This window comes from Equus quagga, chromosome 7 (genome assembly GCF_021613505.1).
Source record: "Equus quagga isolate Etosha38 chromosome 7, UCLA_HA_Equagga_1.0, whole genome shotgun sequence".
Lineage (NCBI taxonomy): Eukaryota > Metazoa > Chordata > Mammalia > Perissodactyla > Equidae > Equus > Equus quagga.
In genome coordinates this window covers 85,991,296-86,007,433 of record NC_060273.1, presented here as the reverse complement: position 1 = coordinate 86,007,433, position 16,138 = coordinate 85,991,296, and the positions used below count along the sequence as shown (strand labels likewise).

Sequence of the window (16,138 nt, the reverse complement as noted above, 5' to 3'; positions counted from 1 at the left end):
TGCTGCGTCATCTGGTAACTCTCTGTTTAACACTTTGAGAAACTGCTGGACTGTTTTCCAAAGTGGCTGCATCATTTAACATTTCCGCTAACAGTATAGGAAATACATGGCCTTTTGTACCTGGCTTCTTTCACTTAGCATGTTTTTCAAGGTTCATCCGTGTTGCAGCATGTATCCATACTCATTTCTTTTTATAACTGAATCGTGTTTGGTTTATGGATATACTACTATGTTTTGTTTATGCTTTTTTTTTTTTTTGAAAGATTGGCACCTGAGCTAACAACTGTTGCCAATCTTTTTTTCCCTCCCTGAAACCCCCCAGTACATGGTTGTATATTTTAGTTGTAGGTCCTTCTAGTTGTGGCATGTGGGACGCCACCTCAGCATGGCCTGATGAGTGGTGCCATGTCCTCGTCCAGGATCCGAACCAGTGAAACCCTAGGCCACTGAAGCGGAGTGCGCAAACTCAACCACTCAGCCACAGGGCCAGCCCCTTGTTTATCCTTAAAAAAGCTTTCTATCCAAAAATGTTCAGTGAAGCATTTTTTCTATTAAAGAACAATTGAAAATTACTTAAATTTTCAGTAAAGAGGAGTGACTATATTAGGTGCATCTGTGTGTACCATCCATTAGTAATTTATTATGGAGAGTTTCAAGGGGAAATGATTGTCAGAGTGCTAAAGTAGGATACAAAGTTGTACGTGTACAACTGTTATTCAGTGTCTGTGTGTTTTGGGGGACACTGATTGTCAAATTTTTGAAACATTTCTATATTTTCCATAGTTTTCACAGCAAGCATATATTTCTTTTATAATCAGAGTAAAACATTTTTAAAAATGACCATAGCTATAACTTTGTATGTTGCTGATATAAATTTATTCAGCCAGGCAAAGCAAGATCATTCAGTGTTAGGAATGTTACTATTTGATGTTGATCAGATAATTATCCAATATTATAAATAAAATCATTTCAGACTACTGGTAAGTGAACTTTTAATTCTTCATATTGACCTCAAATTTTTAATTTGTAATTGTAATATAGAATGACGCTAATTCTTGTGTATTTGAATTCTAAAATGGGGAGGGGAAGATAAATATAGACAATGCATATTTTAAACTTACTGAACAATACTATATCAAGTCATTGCAAGAAGCAAAAACTGCTCTAGGATTGTTAGACAGAAAGATATTTTATACTGGGAATTCAGTGCTTATAAAATCATTGGGTGGTCTGGAAGAGCCAGATCAGAGGACTATCACCTAATTAATGTATTTAAGAGTATCAGACCATAACCGAGAGGGCAGGAAGCTGAAACTGGGAACCAGTCATAGGAATACTGGCTCTGGTGCCGTGGCTGCTGCTAGATACCTTAAATCTGGTGGCTGGCATTTGGCTACTATAACTGCTTCTAATCATTCATTTCTTTGCATCATTGCTTACCAGGTAAATCAACAGTAGAAAGATAGCTTCCATGTCACTTTCGTTTTCCAATTCTTGTAGGAGGCCTTCTTACTGGCAGAACCTGATTTACGTTCTGAATGCTACCTATAAGGGAAAGTCTGGGAAATGTAGTTTTTTTGTTTTGTTTTAGTTTTCTTGCCCCTGAGGTGCAAGAAGGCATGTATAGGGAGTGGTGGGAAAGAAGAATGCCAAGTGCTACTTGACATATCTAACATATCTAACATTCAGCAGAAGCCTTCTGTTTATTAGGTGATAAGGCTTTATGTGTAGAATATTTTGAGGGTGGTTGAAATTAAAAAATCCAACTTAGACTTGATTTGTTTAGAAGTTTTTCTTTTCCTTTAATGTGAGCCATTGCTTTCCTGTTATTTTCATAAAGCAGCATGTCAATTCTAATATTTCCAATTGGGAATAAGCTCAAACTCATGTTTGTAGAAACCTCTTTTACAGTGTGTTTCTCTCTGGGTGGAATAGGTGAAATATTACAAAAGGCTGTAACTGTAAAATCTCCTTACTTTTTTCCCTAATTTCGAAGTTTCTACAGAATTAGTAGGTAATTTTTTTTTTTAAGATTTTACTTTTCCTTTTTCTCCCAAAGCCCCCCAGTACATAGTTGTGTATTTTTTTTCTTTAGTTGTAGGTCCTTCTAGTTGTGGCAGGTGGGATGCCGCCTCAGCATGGCCTGATGAGTGGTGCCATGTCCATGCCCAAGATTGGAATTGGCGAAACCCTGGGCCACCAGAGCGGAGCCCTCGAACCTAACCACTCTGCCACGGGGCTGGCCCCTAATGCGTAATTTAAGTGTCTCCTTTTTTTTTAGTTCAATTATGCTACCTTAGTTTATTATTTTGTCAACATAGGAGAATCTGTGGTAATCTTTAAAAAGAATGTATGAGCTAGTAAATGTAGCTTTTCCCCTTAAAATCTAGACTGAAAAGATGTATGCTTTTTTTGATATTGCGCTTTCTAAAAAAATTTTATTTCCTTATAAAATTTTGACAGTACTACAAGTTCATGTGTTTTTCTATCAGAAAATATTTATACTTCCCATATTTTGTGAGATATCAAACTGTTGAGTAGTTTCAGTATGGTGAACATCTCTTTTCAAAAGGCTTATGCTAAATAACTTCCAAATACTATAGCCTGGGTTCTTCACTATTAAGTATTTGAGAGCATTTTGGGGATATAGCTTCAGTTGACATCTGTTATTTGCAAGAAAAAGTGTTAGATTGACCTGGAAATGTAACTCTCCTTTAGAGATGCCTGTTGACTACTTGCAAAGAGCAAGGAATTAGGTTTTGGTATAAGCATTTTTTCGGCACTGAAATGGAATAGTTGTTTCCCAATTTGACACCCCCCCCCCCGCTACTTTCCAAATTGATTCCTTTTAAAGAGCTGATAATATTCTCTTGCTATTCTAGTTAATTCTGGAGTGCTGTTATTCTGTGTCAGCAAGTTAATGTAATCTTTATATTTTTTGTACATGTACCCTCTGAAGTTTTTTTGAAAAACTATACTTTCTTATGCATTTTAGAACTGACATCAAAAATTTTTCATCTTAAGTTTTAAAAGTTGCAAAAAATGTAATTTCTGAAGTATTGTATGTTGTATATGTTTTTAAAGAATGTATTGCCAAAAACCTTGACTCTGTGGGTTTTGCTTATTCACTTTAATGGAAACTGTTGCTATAAAACTTGTCAAACTAGCCAAATTTGGTATGTTTTCTTGTCAGAAGTGGTCTGATTTCTTTTTCAATTCTTATAAACATGGGAACACCTGCACTGAACAACCACTGGACACCTACTTTCACTTCCGAATTCTAACATAGATTGATTGATTAGGCAAGAAGTCTTGCCATGAGTTTCTTTCAGTATTTCTTGCTTTGCTCACATGAGACTCTTCCTCAGTCTCTCCCAGTTATCTCTTTGGTGCACTGGAAATTTCTCAAAGCAAAGTACCAGATAAAATAAGGTTTGAGATGAGTAAGTATGACTTTCTTCTATAACATAGAAGAGCTATTTTGAAAGGGAAGGTAGAAAAAGAATGAATGATGCCTGGGCACATCAGTTTTAGGAAAGAGTACAGAAGGAAGTTGGAGATCTGGAAATTGATTTACTTAAAACTGTCCAGACTTGTATACCCCCTGGAAAGTATCAAACCTTACACTGGGTTGAAGACCCTTGATGTTAAGGGTAGCTTATCTTCTACTTTAATTGGTGATGTGTGTTTAGCCTTTTAAGTAAATTATCTCACTTACTTTTTTAATTTTGCCTTGAAAGCTTTGTTTTGACAATCCGTATAACTGACCTTTATGATGAAGCCAGTGTGGTTTTTACAGTACTTTACAGACCAGTGGAGATAGTAATCAGAACCTCATGGCATTGATTGCCAAAGTACAAAAATAAGAAAAAAGACCCAACTGGATCTTTACACTCTATACCAAGATAAGTTCTTGATTTTCCAGAGTTTATAAAAAAGAAAACCTAAAAAATACTAGAACGAAACATGGATCAATATAAAAACTCTTAGGTGTGGGGAAAGCCTTCACAAGCACTTCAGTGTACTCCTTTTTCTCATTAAAAGAGTAAATCTGCAAATTATTGTTTTATGACCATAACTGTTTTTTAATACAAATTATCTTTTTCAGAAATACAATTTTCAAAATACATGTAAGATCACTTGTCATTTACATCTAAGTTATCTTGCAGATTTCCTTGATTATCTTTTCCCTGCAGGCCTTAAGCTCAAAGAATCCTTCAAAGTGCTGTTGTAACAAACATGACCCAGTACCCATGAGCCTTCCTAATGATTCCTTTGCTAAGTTTAGGCATTACTTAGCTCTTGGTAACACACGTGATTGTACATATGCAGAAGTGGGTGGAATTAAAATTGTTAGGGGACCAGTCTGTTATGTACTCTTTTGGAATAAACTATTGGTTACTAAGCTTATTTAAAATGGAGATCTTCATACTGAATAAATATATGCACACACAAACACACACTTGTTAATTTGAATTTTGAACGGTTGAACAGAGATATTTTTATAGTACAATTTGCATATTTGTCAGATTTTAATCTAAAAATGAGTAAGAAGTTATTTCTCTTGTTCTTTATTTTTCTATGAAGTTGTATCATGCCCCATCCCTGTTGTACCCCCCCACCCCCAGCAATTTGTCAGTGACCACTTTACTTTTCAGCTCTAGTGTGCCAGGCCTGATTGAAATGCAGGCTGATCCGTATGCAAGAGAATGACGCAACTTGCCATGTCCTAACTCCTTATGAAGGCAGTTGGAACAAATTAAACATGTATTGACTTTCTCAAGATAAGTTGAGATTTCAGGACCCTTTGCATTTACCAGAAATAATACCACACTGAGTCACTTTTCTGGTGATTGAACATGCACAGCTGGTAGAAGAAATTGCATGTTAGTAATATTGTCAGTGCAGCAGGGCCACTCCATACAATGATGCAGAGACTTAATAAAGAAGCCACTGTTTGGGTGAAGATTTAGAAAGGCCAGGACACATTATCTTTGGTCAAATAGACTGAATTGATAAATAAATCGAGACACTCCTGGGTTCACAGAGTATATCAAATCTTGATTGAACTAAAATGTAACAGTCTCATTTGACACAATGTAGAAAATTAATGCAAGACAAATTACTGATCATTTTGGGAACTGTGATTTATTTTGCCTTGAATGGAAGATATGTTGTATGTTTTAGTTATCATGTATGTTTATCTTTTGTGGGATTAAATAAAAGTACTCAGTTATTCAGTAAATACTGAGCCCTAGCTATGTGCCAGACACTCAGGTCCTAGCGGTTCATCTGCAAACTAAAGAGACAAAAATCCGTGTCTTCCTAGAGCCTACATTCTAGTTGGTGAAGACAAAGAGTAAATGAGTAAAATACATAGAATGCCAGATAAAGTGCTGTGAGGAAAAATAAAGCATAGGAGCAAGAAGGGGGACTGCCAGGGTAGGGAACAGGAGATTGCAGTTTAAAATTGGATGGCACAGAAAGGGCTCAAAGAAAAGAAAATAAAAAGATAGTCATTACAGCATCATTTGTGACAAAGATAAATACTGGCAGCAACTTAAATACCCATCTATAGGGGATTGGTTAAATGTGTAATGATGCATCTGTATAATGGAATACAGCAAATAAGAACATAAATCTTACATATGCAGAATGATCTGCCAAGATATGTGAAGTGATAAAAACAAAGTGCAGAATGGTAGATAGACTATCCTACTGTTTATGTCTATCACATACATGATATATATATATAATATATGTTTTTATAGATGCATGGAATCTCAGTGGAACGATACATAAAAAACTTGTTAACGGTCGTTCTTGGAGTGGAGAACAAGATGATTTGTAGACAGGAGAGTGAGGGTGAAATACTTTATATCCCATTTTACTAGGTATATGTACTACCGAGTCAAAATAAGTAAATAAGTAAGATGTAATGTAAGACCATGATGACTGTTTGCCCAATTAGAAAATGATGGGGGGCTGGACCGGTGGTGCAGTGGTTAAGTGCGCTTCGGCGGCCCGGGGTTCGCTGGTTCAGATCCCAGGTGCGGACATGGCACCACGTGGCAAGCCATGCTGTGGTAGGCATCCCACATATAAAGTGGAGGAACACGGGCATGATGTTAGTTCAGGGCCAGTCTTCCTCAGCAAAGAGAGGAGGATGGGCAGCAGTTAGCTCAGGGCTAATCTTCCTCAAAAAAAAAAAAAAAAAGAAAATGATGGAAAAACACAGATATTTCTAAAACCTGGTGACCTAGATAGCAGTCTAGCCTAGATAGTTAATAAATGGGAGAGTTAATAGAAACATGGACTCACTTCTGATGAGCTGGAGGTCTTGTTGACAGTGACTGCTGCAAAGCAAGGCCAAAATCCTGTTTTGATTGGGTAATGGATTGTAATGGTCATGATCCTAACATTTAGATTCACATGTTTTTTTTCACTCTTCTAGTCAAATGGAAGCTGTATTCATTTCCTAGGGCAGCCACAGTGGAGTACCACAAACAAAAATTTGTTGTCTCACAGTTCTAGAAGCTAGAAGTCAAAAAGCAAGGTGTCAGTAGGGCCATGCTCCACCTGAAACCTATAAGGGAATCCTTCCTTGCCTCTTCCTAGCTTCTGGTGGTTTGCTGGCAATCTTTGGTGTTCCTAGGCTTGCTGCTGCCTTGTCATTGCGTGGCATTCTCCCCGTTTGTCTGTCTTCACATGGCCGGCCTCTTATAAGGATGTTGATCTTCTTGGATTAGGGGCCCACCCTACTCCAGTATGACTTCATCTTAACTGATTGTATCTGCAACGACCCTGTTTCCAGAAAAGGTCACATTCAGTGGTACTGGGGGTTAGGGCTTCAACATATCTCTTTGGGAGGTGGGAGAGGGAAACGCTCCAGTTTGGTTAAGTTGCTTCTCTATTATAGCCTTCCATATATGCAAAAGTGTTTTGGGAAAGTTGTATGGCGTACATAATCTTTTACAAGTTTAATTTATTTTTAAAGACTATTATAAAAGTTTTTCCTATAGGGAAAAGAAAGACCATCCCATCTCCCTGAATAAAGTCAAACTTAAGAGTACAGCATATCTATTAAAGCTAATGTTTTAATAAAAGTAGAATTTTTTTCTTTATGTGTCGTAAGATAGAAGTACAGAGGTTCTAAGTAGTAGTGAGTTAAAGGTAGTGGGTTACTAATTTAGACATTTTTATGTGCTTTTTAAAAAAGTCAAACCATGAGGATAAATACCTTACACAGTCACGCAGTGCATGATGATGTTTCCTTCAATGACAGACCACATATATGACGGTGGTCCCATAAGATTAGTACCCTATAGCCTAGGTGTGTAGTAGGCTATGCCACCTAGGTTTGTGTAAGTACACTCTGTGATGTTCACACAATGACGAAATTGCCTAATGATGCAATTCTCAGAACGTATCTGTCGTTAAGCAACGCCTGGCTGTATTCTAATTCTGCATTTCTCACTCATGCAAAAATGACTTCTTTTCAGATCAATTTAACCTCAAGATGAAATCAAATAGGACAGCAGAGAGGACAAAGTCTTTATTGAGCCTCATTCTTCTCAGTAATTTTTCTTCCTGTACACATGGCCATTATAATTCTGTAAAACATTAAGAAACCTCTTAAAATTCTTCCTTGCCTTTCCCTTTCCTCTAATATAAATCAGAAGCCAAACATTTGTTAGTCTACAAAGTCTTTTTAAAGGTTAGAACATCCTAAAGAAGCCTTTTTGATATCATTTTACCTTTTGAGAAATATGCATTCTATCTGAATAAATTGAAAAATTGGCATCTAGGTTTTTTCCTAAGTTTTCACACAGGGTCAGTTTAAAAAAATAGACTCTGCCTACTTTTAATCTTATTGAAAATGCTTCTCTTTTTTTCTTTAAAAACTTCATTAATATAGGAAAATATAATGTATTCAGCTATTTTTATAATGAGTAATTTCTCTGATTTCTTTGTGAAACAGGCCGTTAAATTTCACATCTTGGGCAAGTATGCTTCCTCTTAGGGTAGGCCAGGGTAGTGTGCTTTAATCAGCTGCTGTCTAGTCATAACTATTTTATGAATTTAGGTGTCATAAACTCTTAGAATTGATTGGGACTGTAGATATTGCCTGCTGACATTCTCTCAAACGTTGGAATTTTTTTAGTGTCCCTGATCTTTAAAAATTCTAGTGATTATGAATTCACCACTTTTCTAGACAACCCAGTATCTTTTGGAGGACAGTTATACTTTTAGGTAGTTCTTCCTTTTTTTTAAACCAAAAATTACCTTCCTGAAACTTCTGCATAGTGCCTTTGATTCCACCCTCTTTGGCAACCTACAATGTCTGCTTTCTTTCACATGCCATATGCTAAGGCCTACACATATTTGAAGGCTGTCATATCTTCCCCTTGTGCTTTTTGCTAGGCTAAATCTCTCTAGTTTCCTTAAGTCTTGATTATGTGACATAATTTTCAGATTCCTCACCATTCTGTTTTCTCTGGATACATTCTAGTTTATTAATGTCTCTTAAGATATGGCACCCAAAACAGGATGCCATATTCCTGAACTTTTGAATCTGAAATTCTGGGCTTCACTTCCCCCCACGATTTGGAGGTGCAGCCAGGATTGATAACCTCTGCAATATAAGTGCCCTGAAGGGAAGGCACATGATACTTTGGAAGAGTGCCTAACGTAGGTTTAGGGGGTTGGGGAAGGCATCCTGAGGGAAGCGATGGCCATATTAAGTTCTGAAGAATATACCAGGCAGTGGTGAACAGCAAGTGTGATGTCCTGTAGGCAAGAGAGTGAGTGAACCTGATGGTTTTTTTTTTTTCCTTTTTTCCCCTCAAAGCTCCCCAGTACATAGTTGTATATTCTAGTTGCAGGTCCTTCTAGTTCTGCTATGTGGGACACCACCTCAGCCTGGCTTGATGAGCAGTGCCCAGGATCTGAACCAGTGAAACGCTGGGCCTCTGAAGCGGAGTGCATGAACTTAACCACTCAGTCATGGGGCTGGCCTCAAACCTGCTATTTTTGAGGAACAGAAAGAAATTGAGAATGGTTGGATGGCACAGTTATGGGATGTTGAGTGGAAGAGGTGGTAGATGAGGTTGAGGAGAAAAGTGGGGACCAAATCATAAAGGCACTTAGAAGTCATGTTAAGGAATTGAACTGTTCCTGAGGATTATAGTGAGTCATTAAAGGAAGGTTTAAGTTAGAAAAAAAACGCTATCAGACATTCGTTTTAGAAGGATCATTCTACCCTAAATAGGTCTAAATTGGAGAGGCTGTGGTTTGGTGACTAGGAGATCAGTTAGCAGCTGTTATGACATTTTTAAAGATATGATGTTGGTGCCTACACCTTGTCTAGTAACTCTAGGCTTGGGAAGAAACAGACAGATTGGAAAAATAGTTGAGAGAATTTTTTTTTTGCCCTGGGGGAAGAGATGGAAAGGTAGGAGTCAAGGATAATATCCTTGTTTTTGGTTTAGAGAACTTGGTAGATGAGAAACTTTAATGAAAATATATTGAATGGGATTAGAGTAGAGGAGTTGTGGGGAAGAAATGTTCAGTTAAGCTTGGCACAGAGGTCGTGCATCCAGGTGGAGAGGTACTATATGCAATTGGATATGTGAAGTTAAACTGAATGACACTGGGCTGGCCTGGTGGTGCAGCGGTTCAGTTCTGCTTTGGCAGCCCTGGGTTCGCCGGTTCGGATCCTGGGTGCGGACCTACGCACCGCTTGTTAAGCCATGCTGTAGCAGGTGTCCCACATATAGAGTAGAGGAAGATGGGCACGGATGTTAGCTCGGGGCCACTTTTCCTCAGCTAAAGAGAGGAGGATTGGCAGCAGATGTTAGCTCAGGGCTAATCTTCCTCAAAAAAAATAAAGAAAGAAAGAAACTGAACGACATCTAGGCTGAGAGCTTTGGGCTGGGGATAGAGCTTTGGCTGGAAACGTAGATTTGGCTGTCATTAGTTTACATATGGTAATTGAGCTCCTGGTAGTGATCCCTACAACCTAGGGGAGCATTTGTAGAGTGATAGGGGAGGGCACAGGACAAAATCCTTAAGAACTGTTAACTAATATTGGAGCCTTTGTTGTTTTTGACTGGATTATTTGGGAACTGGCAAAAAAGAAGGAAATCAAGGCTGTTCTGATATATTTATTTAGTAGAAACTGAATGAAATTGTTTGATTTGAGGAGTAAAAATGGTCCTTAAATGATCTCCCCTACTCAGCTGTCACGGTATCTGAAATTTTGTTATTAGATATTCTCTACTTTGTGTTAAGGCATTGTCTCTCTAGAATTACTGGTTAAAATGTAGATAAGCCAAGAGAGCTAAAATTTTCATCCATTATTGGTGGTGGTGGTATTTTTAGGTCACTAGGTTTTATTCTGCAATTCAAATTGAAGGGACAGATAGGAATTTGAGAAAGATTAGGTTTGGGAAACCTGACGTTGCTGAGGAATAGGGGACCACAGAGGAACCCGGACTTGCAGCATTGAGGTCACAGAGCACCTGGATAAGGAGATAAGGAGGGCGAGACTGTGTGTGTGTATGCTTGGAAAAGGGGGACAGTGAGTTGGGGAGCAAAGAGATAATGTCACTAAAAAAGGAATAAGAGAAGCTTTAAGAGGATGAAGAACTAAATAGAGGGAAAATCTTGAAAGTATTTCAGTTATCAGTTAGGGTGAACATATAATTTATCATCTAAACTAGGACATATTGAGATAATATATCATCTAAATTGGGACATATTGTGATAAAATAGAAAGGGGAATGGCTGTTAGTAATTCATTGTGAAAACCTGCATAAACTGGGACTATCATAAGCAAATAAGGACAAATGGTTACTCTAGTTATAATGTACTTATTTCAGTAATAGTGTAATAAAGTAGTATCAGTTTTTAGCTAACATGTGCCAAGCACTTTACTAAACATTTTATACATCTTACTACATTCTTACAATAATCCTCTGAGGTAAGTGGTCTTGTCTTCATATAAGGTCGTTGAAACCAAATCTCAGGAAGGGAAAATATCTTGCCTGCAATTCTCCACGGCCGTCAGAATTGGAAACAGTGAAAGGCTTAATATTGACCATAAACAAATCCAAGTAAACTCTTAAACACTACGTTGTACGCAGTTGCTGTGGATGTGTATATGTATTTAAAAATCTGCTCTGACTTGCTAATAAAATCACTGTCATAATGTTACATCATGTATTAAACCACATTCCCCTTCTAATGGCTATACTTCTGAAGCTTACATTATGCCAGACCATGTTCCAGGCATTTTACATGTATTAACCTAATTTAAACCTCATAATAGCCTTATACATTATTTCCATTTTACAGTTTAGGAAAGTGGGGCATGGTGAACAACTTGCCTAAAGTCAATACGTTTAGTAAGTGGCAGAGCCAGAATTCAGACTGTGACTCCAGAGCCTGTTTTCTTAACTGCTGTCCTGTACTGCCTCCACTAGCCCATATTCTTTGTGTGGACATGTATTTTCATTTCTCTTGGGGGTGGGTTTGTTTGGGTGCCTGGTGAATGTATGTGAGAAAATGGCCACACTGTTTCCAAAGTGATTGTACCATTTTGCATCCCACCAGTAGTCCATCTTTATTACCTCATCACTCCTTTGCTATTTCTTATTCAGGCATATGCAGCCTTTTCCATCAGATTCTGAAATTCTAGCAATTAGAAATAAATTCTTTCCCCTTGTTTAAAAATTTTGCCTCATTCACAGCTGCCCACATATACACCCTCACCTGTATCCATTTCTGTAACCCTTTAGAATCTTAGGAATGTGAACAGCACCAGCAAACAATAGCCAGAGGCAAACCAAAATGTCTTGAGTCTTAACAGTATCACCACTGGCTATGACATTATTGCCCAGGTAACTTTTCACTTAAACTAAGTGAATGGTTATATGCGTTTTTTTACAGTGTTCTTTTGGAGGAAATAAATGGTGGTGATTTATTGGAGTGCTAATAGGCATTATACTGACTAGTTATGAGATTTGGGGCAAATTTCTTTACCTTTTTGAGTCTGTAACATCAGGAAATTGGACTAGATTTCTTACAGATCTTTCTTTTTCCCTGTCAGATCTATATTTCTTTGGGAAGAAAAAGGGAATTGGTGTTTGACGTTAAATGATTGAGGAAATGGGACACGTATTTAGCACATACTTTTCATTCAACATCGGAGTAATTTAATAGGGTCAAGGCCTGATAATTTAAGCCACTATCCTTTGGGGAAAAGTGGAACTAAACAAAAATATTACTGTAAGATTTAGGACTTTAGCTTCTCGTAGTTTGATCAGCTTAAATTTAAAACTTTTGAATTGCAGTGCATTTAGGCACTTAAAAATAGATTTATTTTTAAATTCATAAGAGGATTTGAGGATTGTAAGGAATCATAAAGTTGGTGTCAATTGACTATCTATGGGACTTTTGAATCACTATCCTAATATCCTGACTGCTGATGATAGGTGTCCCAAGGCAGGACATTCCTCCTTTAGGCAGCAGTGACTCAGAAAGATGTTCTAATATGTGGAACATAGAACCTCCACTCATTCACTCTAGTTCTGGTATTTGGGATGATGCAGAACTAGTCTAAGTTTTCTCTGTGACTGCCTTAAAAGTATTCAGAGGTAGCACTGTTAACTCATTTCTTTAAAGATGCAGCCTTTTTTTCGTAGAAATATGATGAAACTGAGACTGATTAACTTGGAGAATAGAAATCTCTGGGTAGAGACAAGAGTTCACACTTTTGATATTGTCTAAAAATTTAGTGGTTAAATTCAGCTGAGATAATGCAGTTTGTCTCTTCAGTATAAATAACAGGCAGATGGGAGTAGAGGTGACATCTAATGTGGTACAGAAAGCACCAAGCTATGCCAGCACTTAACAATTAAATTGGATCTGATTTCATGACTTCTTCATTCATTCTAAGCAGAATTCAAAATACATTTTAGTAGTGATACCCAGATGAATGCTATTCAAATGATTATATTAAAATATCTTTTTGGTTGGCAATAAAATAGCTTAATATTTAAGGTACATTGTGGACTACAGTTGACTGAATAATGTTGAAACCAAATTTCCTTTTTGCCTATCTCAAATTACACTAGGTTAGTTAGAATGCTGTTTTGGTTAGGTTCTCTTTGTGATCAGTAATTATGTTTTTGATCCTTAGTATTGAGATGATATACCTTTGAAAGAATTCTTTTCTTTTTTTTTTTTTTTAAAGATTTTATTTTTTCCTTTTTCTCCCCAAAGCCCCCCGGTACATAGTTGTGTATTCTTCGTTGTGGGTTCTTCTAGTTGTGGCATGTGGGACGCTGCCTCAGCATGGTCTGATGAGCAGTGCCATGTCCGCGCCCAGGATTCGAACTGACGAAACACTGGGCCGCCTGCAGCGGAGCGCGCGAACTTAACCACTCGGCCACGGGGCCAGCCCCTGAAAGAATTATTTTCTGAAGAGAAAGATCGTGGCCATGATTTTCAAACTTAATGCATTGAAAAAGTCTTGCTTTTTGTATTAATCAGTCTTGCTACCAATTATTAATATGCGGGGAGTTACTTTGTTTTAAACTTAAAATTAACTGCACATTTTTACTATTTTTTTTTTTTTAAAGCTTGGCACCTGAGCTAACAGTTGTTGCCAATCTTTTTTTTTCTTTCTGCTTTTTTGCCCCAAATTCCCCCAGTACATAGTTGTATAGTTGTATATTTTTTAGTTGTGGGTCCTTCTAGTTGTGGCACATTGGACGCCACCTCAACGTGGGCTGATGAGCAGTGCCATGTCCGCACCCAGGATGCGAACCAGTGAAACCCTGGGCTGCCACAGCGGAGTGCGCAAACTTAACCGCTTGGCCACGGGGCCGGCCCCTAACTGCACGTTTCTTTTAATATAACTTTTTTTTTCCCCTGCTTTATCTCCCCAAATCCCCCTGGTACATAGTTGTATATCTTAGTTGCAGGTCCTTGTAGTTGTGGCATATGGGACCCCGCCTCAACGTGACCTGACGAGCTGTGCCATGTCCACGCCCAGGATTCGAACCAGCGAAACCCTGGGCTGTAGTAGCAGAGCGCGTGAACTTAACCACTCGGCCACAGGACCGGCCCCTAACTGCACATTTTTAAAGTGTTCAGTTTGATAAATTTTGACATATATATCGCTGTGAAAAATATGTCTGAAAAAATATATATTTGACTATATAAATATTTAATATATATTTGACTATACATATTCACGTATATATAAATATGTCTGTGTGTGTGTGTGTGTGTGTGTGTGTCTGTCTGTGAAAAATACATCACTGCAGAAGTTTCTTTTCATCCATTTGTAGGCCTTCCCTCTTACCCACCCCTATTCCCAGGCAGTCAGCTGAACTGCTTCCTATTACTTGAGATTCTAGAATTTTATATAAATGAATTTTACAGTATATACTGTTGTGGCTTCTTAGCATAATTATTTTGAGATTCATCCATGTTGATGAATGCATAAAAGTTCATTATTTTTTATTACAAGTAGTAATACATTGAATGGTTATACCACACCTTGTTTATCCATTTACCTGTTGATGGACAGTTGGGTTGTTTCAAGTTTTTGTCTATTATAAATAAAGCTGCTATAAACCATCTTTTGTGGACATGCATTTTCATTTCTCTTAGGTAAATACCTAGGAACAGAATGGCTGAGTTGTACGGTAAATGTGTGTTTAATTTTTTAAGAAACTGCCAAACTCTATTCTGAAGTGGTTTTACCATTTCGCATTCTCACCAACAGCATATTAGAATTCCAGTTGCTCCATATCTTTGTCAACACTCATATTTTCCTGATGAATAATGATGTTTGGCATATGTCCTTGTGCTTGGTTGCTACATGTATATCATTGGTGAAGAGTGTGTTCAGATCATTTGTCCCTTTTTTTAAATTGGGTTTTCTTATTATTGAATTTTGAGTGTTCTTTCTACATTCTGAATACAAGTCTATTTTCAGAGAACATGATTTGTGTATATTTTCTTCCACTATGTGAATTGTCCTTCATTCTATTAACAGTGTCTTGCAAGTGGCAGAAATTAGTAATTTTGGTGAAGTCCTGTTTGTCACTTTTGTCTTTTATGTATCAGCCTTTTGTGTTGTATCTAAGAAATCTTTGCCTAAGCCAAGGCCACAAAAGTTTTCCCCTATGTTTTTTCATGAAGTTTTATAGTTTTAGGTTTTACCTTTAGGTCTATGATCCATTTTGAGTTCATTTTTTTTATATTGTACGAGGTATGGATATCCAGTCACTCCAGCTCTCTTTGTTGAAAAGGCTGTCCTCTCCCCACTGAGTTGCTTCTGCACCTTTTTGGAAAATCAATTGACCATATGTGTGTAGGTCTATTTCTGGACTCTCAATTTTGTTTTATTGATCTATTTGTCTCTTCAAGCTGGTACCACGCTATCTTGATTTTTGTAGTTTTATAACAAATCTTGAAATCAGGTAATATAAAGGCTTCTAGTATTGTTCTTTGAAGTTGTTTTGGATATTCTAAGTTATTTGCATTTCTATATGAATTTTAGAATCAGCTTGTCAATTTGTACAAAAACTGCTGGGATTTTCATCAGAGATGCATTAAATCTTTTCTCAAATTGAGGAAAATTGACATGTTAACAGCATTGAATCCCTGGATTTATGAACATGGTGTATCTCTCCATTTATTTTTCTTCGTTGCACATCATTTGATAATTTATTCCTAATTATTTCATATTTTCTGGTGACACCCAATAAAATTATTTCTTAAAATTTCAGTTTCTGATTGTTCTTTGAACAGTTGTTCTGTAGAAACAATTGGTTTTTGAGTATTGATCCTGTATCCTGCAACCTTCCTGAACTCACTTATTAGTTCTCATCTGTTTTCTCAAACTCATTTTCAGATTAAGCATGATGTCCTAGTTCATTATCAGTTTAGATTTGAAGAAATGTGTAAGCTTACAGAATGCAATGAATCAGTGCCTTGCAAGGAGTGATGTGTGGCATCCTCATTATTTTGTTTTCACTTTCTGTGTAAGGAAATAATATTCCTCGTAATACAGAACCTTGAAATTTCAAGCTACCATTGTTTAAATAGTTGAATTTTT

At 37.2% G+C, this 16,138-nt stretch overlaps 1 protein-coding gene across 4 annotated transcripts in view; it reads left to right on the top strand.

The window, feature by feature from the left end:
• Nucleotides 1-16,138, top strand: part of CDC42SE2 (CDC42 small effector 2) — a 102,158-nt gene that overhangs the window by 15,456 nt on the left and 70,564 nt on the right. The window lies entirely within an intron of this gene.